This window comes from Callospermophilus lateralis, unplaced genomic scaffold (genome assembly GCF_048772815.1).
Source record: "Callospermophilus lateralis isolate mCalLat2 unplaced genomic scaffold, mCalLat2.hap1 Scaffold_43, whole genome shotgun sequence".
Lineage (NCBI taxonomy): Eukaryota > Metazoa > Chordata > Mammalia > Rodentia > Sciuridae > Callospermophilus > Callospermophilus lateralis.
This window is the reverse complement of record NW_027514380.1, coordinates 713,334-722,027: the sequence shown is the minus strand read 5'-3', so window position 1 is coordinate 722,027 and position 8,694 is coordinate 713,334. Positions and strand designations below refer to the sequence as shown.

The following is an 8,694-nucleotide window of genomic DNA, read 5'->3' as shown; positions in this document are numbered from 1 at the left end:
TGACTAAGCATATTCAGGAAATGCAGTGATCATTTTGTTTGGAACCTTAAGACACACCAAAACACATAATATTTACAAAGAAACTTTTACAGATACATTAATTGAAAAGAAACCATTAAGGAATATAATTTTGAAATCTCCCTTTCTTGCCAAATGATCACAATGCAAGATGAGATGCTAGCCAAACAGCCCTTTACCTGGCTTGAATCCCCATACACTTAATGTGTATTCCAGAAACCTCTGATAAACCATGAGTAAAATATCAACATTAGTGAAATGTGAAATGTAACCTGGGTAAAAAGTTAGGCTTCTGAAACATTGAAAACATCATTACATACCTGTCTGCCTTTGTACAGAAAGCACACACTTGTTCCCCTAGAGCTATTCGTATAGATCCTTAATGTAATTTTCTACATGAAAATTTTAAAAGGCAGAATGAGAACAGCATTGTATACAGTGGGATTTGCTAGTTAGGGAGAATGAGCACACTGCATTCCTGTTAACATTTTCATTTTTCCAAGGTAACAGGAATTGTATACAAATGACAGTAGACCCTTGCCTCTTTATTTTTATCTAAATAAAAGATGACTCAAGATGAATTCTCAAGAAAAAAAAAGCTATGTAAATAAGGGACTATATATTCCTTCATCATGTACTTGGAACCAGTAGTTGTGTTGCTGTCATAGAATCAGGGAAGAGATTGTGGTAAGTTGGAAGAGGTACATAGGCTGCTGTTATCATTTTACCAGCAAACCACCTGCCATGCAATGCATTGACAGCAGCAATAGCTGCAGCAATTGAGGGGCACTTCACATACACATTGCCCTGAACAGAATTCTTGTCAATATAAATATGAATGACTCCACAATGTTTATTACATTCTTTAATCACATCATCCTTAATCTCTGTATCCCATCCAACTTGTTCTTCTGTTTGAGGGATAAACATGTTAGAGTTGGAAACACTGTGTTGCAAGTGGCTGAACAGAGGCAGCTGCAGCTAAAGCTGAAGCTTCAGTCTGTTGGGAAAGTCGTGTTTGCAAATCTGCCACAGCACCAAATGCCAAAGAGCCACTCATTTGTAAAGCCTGCTGGGCTGCTGGTAGAATCTGCAAACCTGTACCTTCAACAAGTCTTGCCATTAATTGGAGTGTGTATGATGCTTGCTTGAATATCCAAAAACAGAAACAGTAACATGAATTCACTACAGATCTGATTTTCTCTTAGTCAACAAATTCTAAGGGTCATTCTTTATAACAGTAGCTTCATTATATAAAAAAAATGCATCTGCTATTTTATTCAGGTGACAGTGGACAAGTTTATAAACTTCTTAACATCTTAACTTTCTCATCAATAAGAAGAAGATACTAATATTTGATCTGCAGACTGAGATCATATCTACAACATGATAAATGTCCAACATATGTCATTACAATTCTTATTAATAGTTAGTGAATGCTACTAATCTTAGGGATTATACTTTAGAGGTCAATATCTTCTTATTAATTCACATATATACCAGCTCTCTGTATCATTTCAGAAGTATCTAAATGTTTGCCAAATAGAAATTTCTTTCTCAATGGAGTTTAAAATTCTTTATTGAAAGTGTGACAGACATTTCTGGTAGCTCACATAGACTAGTAAATGTTGCATTTGAAAACAATGAGATGATTTTTCAATGCAAAAAAAAAAGATTTGACTGAAACTAAAATTTGTTGCCTGAGAGATGGAATGAAAAAGAGACTGAAGGCAGGAGCTAATAGGAGGGTTAAAGGGAGTCAGTATATGCAAGATGGGAGGTGTCATGGGTTATTTTTGTCTAGTTCATAATTCTGCCAATTAAGCTCCAGCTTTGCTTCTTTAAAGAAGAAAGGTGTTATTTAAATCCCAATGCTGTTGTAAGTGCAGCCAACACATTGTGACTACGATTATCTGATTAGGAACACTGTCTTGCCCACATTTAAGATTTTAGCTAATGCCAAAGTATAGAACTCATTGGAAACAAGCAATGGGATCAATCCCTGGGATTCAGAAGTTCAAAAGGATTCTAGAGCAGCTTAGCACTGACATAGGTAGATGATCAGTGCTAGGATTGAAGGAGGGAATTAGAGAAGTATCAAGGGGAGAGCATTTGCAATAAATAAATAAATAGCAAGTAGTTTGTGGTAGTGGAACTAATCATAATGGCAGCTGCATACTCCATATTTGGGAAGTTTGCCCTAACAATATGTGTTCTCTGATTTATGATTTCAATAAATTCTGCATTTTTAAAAAAGACTTTCTATTACCAAGAGAGGGATGTATGTCTGCTTTCACCACTGATCCTAATTTTTTAAAATACTATTTTTTATTATGGCCATCTTTCCCTCAATTTCATTAATTGTTCATGCACATTAATGATGACCTTAATGCTGAAAAGGCATCTCAGTAAAATATTTCATGTCCTCTACAATCAGATGGAGAGACCTGAGGGACAAGTCCAACAAATAAAATGCAGTTACTTCCAAATAAGTTGCCAAAAAGTTTAAAAGAATTTTCATCTCACAGAATTGCAATATGTGCAATCATACAGAGCAGATGAAAGGCCATTATATTTTACCTGAGATAACAATGCTTGAAGTCCTTCAGAAAGTCAATATTATAAATGGGGACTTCTCTTTCGCCATTCTGGCATGCTTTTATTATTTCAATTATATCATCTTTTCAAAGGTCTTCAGTATTCAAAAGTGTAAAATTATATGTTGTGTAATGCGGTTTCCTTTCCTTTTTTTCCCTACAGGTGTTCTCTTTTCAGTGTGCCTTGGTAATGATAGAGTACAAGTGGATACTTCAACTACGTGGTGATGCTTCAAAATATATAAATGCACTTCAGTTTGTGAAATAAAAAGAAGTCTCATGGTCACTGATTTCCTCTGAGAAAAAAAGATTATTTGACTTTGTCTTACTATAATTTCTTGAATGATGTCATCTAATAAATATAATATTATCCTCTTAGCTCTTTTTTATAATGTGGAACTAGACAAAATGAGTTTATGCTTTTAGTAGGAGAAGGAATATATTAAAAAATAAAAAGTTTTACCTCCATTGTAATAAAATTTGAAGGGAAAACATCAGATAAGTTAATTTTTTCTCATGTTTTTTTTTATTTCACATCTGTATTGCTAAGGTATCTCTTAATGTTCATGTTTCAAAACTCTTTATCTTCTCTTTTCTTAAATCCACAAAATGCCAAAATATCTCTTGTCTTTTAAAAAGAAAAACTTGTTGTCTAACTCTTGCTCTTCTTTTTTCTTTCTAGCCAAAGTTTAGAAAGTGCAGTCCACACTTTCTTAATCAATTCTTCATATTTCAGTTACTCTTTAATAAAATTCATAAGGAAATATTTCAAGTATATATTTATGGACTCACTAACCAAGTCTATACAATTTTAAAATATATTTCCTGTTGTTTCAAGGTTGTATTTAAGAACACAAATAAATAATTATTGATATTGTTGACGTTTTTGGTATAGCTATGCTTTATCCTCCTTGCTAGCAATAGTTAATCACTCATTAAACAATTTTGATACTCACCTGCCTTGTATTCTATTATACTTTTACTATATATGTGTAGGTTCACAGAAAACATTATATAAAGAACACCATGTAGCATGTACCTCCCTTCTCTGTTGGTATTTTTTTTTTCATCTATATATGGTGCTATTCTTGTCTTTAGGGCTATTTTTAAATAAATAATTTTTAGAACTTATTATATGCCAAATGCTACTCCATGAACATCCTGTTTGATCATCCTTGCATAGTTTTACTGCCACCTGTGGGTTTACAACTCCCAAATGCCTTGTATTGACCTCTCCACTGACACCCATTCTGTATACAGAAAGAGATTAAGTAAAACGAGGAAGCTTCTGCACAGGAAAGGAAACAGTCAATAGAGGGAATCAAAAACCTGCATAATTGGAGAAAATATTTGTAAACAATTCATCTGATAAAGGGTTAATATCCAAAATACAGAGAAAACATAGGAGCAAGAAAACAACACAACTTGTAAAACAAGTTAAGATATTGATAGACAGTTCTCAAGAGAGGGCAAATAAATGGCCAATACATACACAAAAAAAAAATACAAATTAAAACCACAATATATATTAGTTATGTCTGATAGAATACCTACTCTAGAGAAAGCAAAAGAAAACAGTTTTGGTGAGGATGTAGAGAAAAGGGAAAATTGCACGCTGTTAGTGACTATTTAAATTAGTACAGCCAATATAACAAGCAGTATGGATGTTCTTCAAAAAATTAAAATTAGAACTACAACATATCCAGCAATCCCTATTGGCTATATATCCCAAAGGAATGAAATAAGTATGTCTAAGAGACATCTGTACTCTAATTTTCATTGCAGCACTATTTAAAATATCCAAGGTAAAGAATCAGCCTTAGGATCCATTAATAGATGAATGGATAAAGAAATGGTACATACACACAATAGAAAAATATTTAATCATTAAACTAAAGAGAATCCTGGTCTTTGTGAGAAGATACATAAACATGGAAGGCATGATGTTATTAAATTGAAACCATGCACAGAAAGACAAACACCATGATTTTATTTGTAAGTACGATCTAAAATTATTTCCCATTGAACTGCAGAATGGTGCTTACCTGAATCTGAGGTGGTTGTGGGAGGGTTGATGGAGAGATTTTGGTCAAAGGAGAAAAAATCTCAGTTAAGAGTGACAATTTTAAAAGTTCTGTTGTACTTCATGTTAGCTATAGTCAATAATCATATAGCTTAACTTGAAAAATTCTGGGACAGTGGATAGTATGTGTTTTCACAACAAAAATAATAAATATGAGAGGTAATATATATGTTAATTAATAAGATTTTATTATTCCATAATGCATATATACTTCAAAACTTGTTGTACGTAATAAAGAAAGAAAGAAATGCAATTGTATCTGTCAATTAAAATAATAATAAAGAAAAAAATAGAAAAAAAAAGTTAATTGTAAAGTAGCTGGGTATAAGATCAACATCTTTATTGTGGTAGCTCTTACCTTAATTGAATGCTTGAATAGAACAAAATAGCAAACTCTCCCATGAGTAAGTAGTAAGGAGCTTCTCAACTGTTTATATATATATATATATACATACATATATATATATATATATCACAGACAAGGGCTTTTTCAATGATGGCCAGAATTTGTTATATCTACCAATGTAATTTGTCACATAATGAACAGAAACTGATGAGTATTAATAGGGAGATGAAACATATTTAATAATATTCAATTTCTATTAGTGAGTAGGAAATTATTTTAAAAAATCAGAAGTAGAAATCAATTAACCTATTAAAATTAGTTTCCATTTTTCAAAAGGACAACAAATCTGAAGCAAAACATCATCTTGATTTGGTGTGCTTGTATAAGAGCCCATACATAAATATCTGCTAGAAGGTGAGACAAGGCAAAAATATACTTAAAATAAGAAAATTTAGAAGAATTTGAGTAAAAAAGTAAAACTCAATACACTCTTTGAGAAAATGGTCGTTTATTGTCTTCATATGAATCCAAAGAATCTACAGAAAAAAAAAAACTTTTATAATTATTAAGACAGCTTGAAAAGTAGCTGGCTATAAGATCAACATACTAAATTTGACATTTTATCCGTCAATTAATGTTTAACATGCTAATTACCTTAAATTAGTAAATTCAGTTCTAATCCAATGAGAGTTATTTGGAAAACCTGTGTTGTTTTGTTGTTATTGTTGTTACATTGATAACTTTATTAAAAATTGAATAGAACATAATTTTAAAGGCTCCATATCCATCATCTTACTCCCCACTTCCATCTTCACTGAGAAATTCTGCAAATTTTTTTTCTGGCTCTGCTGTTTTTGGCTTCTATTATTAACCACATCTTTATTTCTAAATCTGGTATTTTGATCATTTTAGAATTAGCCTCAAGAGAATGATGTCTCCTATTGATCCATTGCCAAAGCTGTCACTTTTGTCAATTTTCTGATAGTCTTTTCCTGGATTGATTTTGATCCTCCAGTTACAAGTTGCTTATATATCCTTCAGAGGACTCATTATATGTCCGTATTTATTTCATCACATTTTTTTTGTACAAAACAGATTGTAATTTTAATTGATTAAAGGGCCTATTCTAACATTTAAAAAAATACAATGTGACTTCTTCCCCTTTTTACAAAAATTAGTTTCTAGTCTTCAAGGTACAAGAAATATACACCTCTAACTTAAGTTTTATAACAAGAAACTCAAAAGAACAAGTCCAGATTCTTTTATTACATTGAAATTATATCTAATAATACCTAATACCATATTGCTTGAAGCTTGGTAAACATTTTGAAGTTATTTTACTAGCGTTAGTTTTAATGCAGTTTGCCCCAATGTGTACATTATTTTGTAAATGCCATACAAATTTTAAACAATTCCAAAGTGAAATTCTCATTTTTATCCAATATATTGTTATCCTTACTCTCCACTAACTTAAAACAAACTAACAAAAAGAACACAGTTAAATGTTAAAAGTTACACTGTAGATTATTTACTAGCTCCTTCTCTCTCTCCCCCATCTCTCCCCCCATCTCTCTCTCTCTCTCTCTCTCTCTCTCTCTCTCTCTCTCTCTCTCTCTCAGCCCTTTCTAAGGTTCTTCCTAGGAATTGTGGTCAAGCCCAAATTTAATAAAATAAGTTACAAAATGGACCCAAAAACCAATTTAAAATAAGAATTAGAATATACAACTTAATAAGATTATGCTATAATTATTTTATACTCCCTTAGTAAGCATTATCATAAGGCAGGCCAGAAGCAAGATCAATATTAGGCAAATGAAATAGCAGGGATAGAAGCCAGGTTAATACCCCCAAAAATGTCCCTGAGGACAATCCTTAATATAGGCAATCAAGAGATGTCCAATTCCCCCTTCATAAACATTGTTTCTGACATATTTAGCAAATGCTCCAGGAAATTTTGATGAATTTAAGGCCTTAAATCAAGAAATGCTGAGTATCACATCTTACACTGTCTGCCCTCAACTTTCAATTAGTTTTTTTTTTTGCCAGCAATATCAGTAATGAGGTATTCAAATGTTTTAAATAGCCTTTTAGAAACTGATACAGCGGGTTGGGGATGTGGCTCAAGCCATAGCGCACTCGCCTGGCATGCGTGCGGCCCGGGTTCGATCCTCAGCACCACATACAAACAAAGATGTTGTGTACGCCGAGACTAAAAAATAAATATTAAAAATATTCTCTCTCTCTCTCTCCCTCTCTCTCTCTCACTTAAAAAAAAAAAGAAACTGATACAGCTAATTTATTTCAATAATGCTTTCTAAATGGGCATTTCCAATGTAACTGGCCTTTTGAGAAAACTCAAAATTGTTTAATTTTTCTACAACAGATCCACCAAGTGTTTTCAACATGCCTGAAGCAGACTTAAAAAGAATTTTGGGGGTATTATCCCTTCCTATTATTACATTACTTTTTCTAACAACACCAGACTGCAGAAAAAAGTTTTGGAAAAACTACTTTGTCATAACCTTTTTCATGTCTGCACTATGGATATCTGCATTTACATATATCCTGGTATGGATGGTCACAATAACTGGTATGTATCTTAAGCATAACAGCACAAGAAAATAATTTCATGTAAAAACAAATTACATAGGTTCACTTCAAGTAGTCTAGGAGGCACACTTCTTTTTCGGCAAGACTAATATTAGTGCTATTTACAGAGAGATTAAATATTAATACAACAACAAGATCATTCAGGTTTTGTGAGTTCCAGCTCATGTATCAACTATATCCTTACTACTATATAGCTTGGGGTATAGTCCAAGAAATTATCTTATAAATGAAACCAAATTCACAAGATATCTATTATGCTAATAATTAAATCACATTACAAGGAATTCACAATAAAATATATTGAACTCTATTCCATAATGAAAAATAGAATAAAGAGCTACTGTTTTGAGAAAATGATGAGTGCTATTTAACTAGATTATATTTCATTTTGCTTTTAAAAATAAAGTGATGGAAAAGAGGTATAAAATAAAGTTTCATTTTAGGTTTCTACTATTTCCATGATTAAGATTTAACTATTACTGCTCGGAAATAATCTGCTCTAGTTCCCAAATAAAGAACTGAATATAAACATAGACAAAATATTAGAAATTTCTCTTAAAAAAACAAAAAACAAGAAAAGTTAACCTGAATTGATTGATAGGAAAGGTAAACAAACTATTGCCTGTTTGCCAAAATCACCCAGCGTATTTTTATTAGTAAAATTTTACTGAAGGCATTCAGGCCCATTCTTTACATGTCATCTATAACTGCTTTTACACTACACTGGTGGAAATGAATAATTGCAACAGAAAACATATAGCCTGATAGTTTCAATAATTACTATCTGGCTCCTCCACCCCCAAAATTTGCTGACCCTGACCTTTTCCAAATTAATAGACGTCTTAAAATAGTATGTTAGGAAAAAGCAGAATATTTCTTTTTCATTTTTTAATGAAGAAAATGAAAAATCCAAATATCTTACATATTAAATCTATCCAAATTTTCAAAGTAAGAACATAATTGATAATAGAAAAACATGAAAAAAGCAAAACCAAGTAAGAGATCACAGAATAGCCCCTAAGATTATAAATAATAGTGTT

General features: G+C 31.9%; 1 pseudogene; it reads right to left on the bottom strand.

The window, feature by feature from the left end:
* Window positions 1-566: 566 nt before the first annotated feature.
* On the bottom strand, window positions 567-3,084 carry LOC143388892 (RNA-binding protein 39 pseudogene; annotated as a pseudogene).
* Window positions 3,085-8,694: the final 5,610 nt, after the last annotated feature.